Source organism: Colobus angolensis, unplaced genomic scaffold (genome assembly GCF_000951035.1).
Source record: "Colobus angolensis palliatus isolate OR3802 unplaced genomic scaffold, Cang.pa_1.0 Scaffold93, whole genome shotgun sequence".
In the NCBI taxonomy this organism is placed as follows: Eukaryota; Metazoa; Chordata; class Mammalia; order Primates; family Cercopithecidae; genus Colobus; species Colobus angolensis.
Window position 1 is genome coordinate 242,828 of NW_012123265.1, and position 740 is coordinate 243,567.

Consider the following 740-nt stretch of genomic DNA (forward strand, 5'->3'; position numbering starts at 1 on the left):
CTTTTTTCCTTGCGTTATTGCACTGGCTAGGACTTTCAGTACAGTGTTGAATAGAAATGGTGAAGTGAGCATCCCTGTCTTGTTCCTAATCTTAGGAGGAAAGCATTCTGTCTTTCACAATTAAATATAATTTTTCAGTAGATGCTTTTTATCAGCTTGAGGATCTTGAGGATCTAGTCTCCTGAGTTTGTTTTATTTTTATTTTGTTTTTATTAAGAAAGAGTGTTGAATCCTGTTGAATATTTTTTATCTTTTTTGTTGTTGTTGTTGTTGTTGTTGTTGTTATTGTTGTTGAGACAGGATTTTGCTCTGTGGCCCAGGCTGAAGTGCAGTGGCATGATCACGGCTCACTGCAGTCTTGACCTCCTGGGCTCGTAAGCAATCCTTCCACCTCAACATCCCAAGTAGCTGAGACCACAGGCTGACACCACCACACCCGCCTAATTTTTGTATTTTTTGTAGAGACACGGTTTTGCCATGTCGCCCAGGCTGGTCTCAAACTCCTGAGCTCATGTGATACACCCACCTCAGCCTCCCAAAGTGCTAGGATTATAGGCATGAGCCACTGTGCCTGGCCTGTTGAATATGTTTTATACGTCTATCAGAATGATCATATTCTTTTTCTCCTTTATTTTGTTAATATGGTGAACTACACTGAGTGGTTTTCAAAAACTTAACCATCTGGCCGCGCATGGTGGCTCACGCCTGTAATCCCAACACTTTGGGAGGCTGAAGTGGGC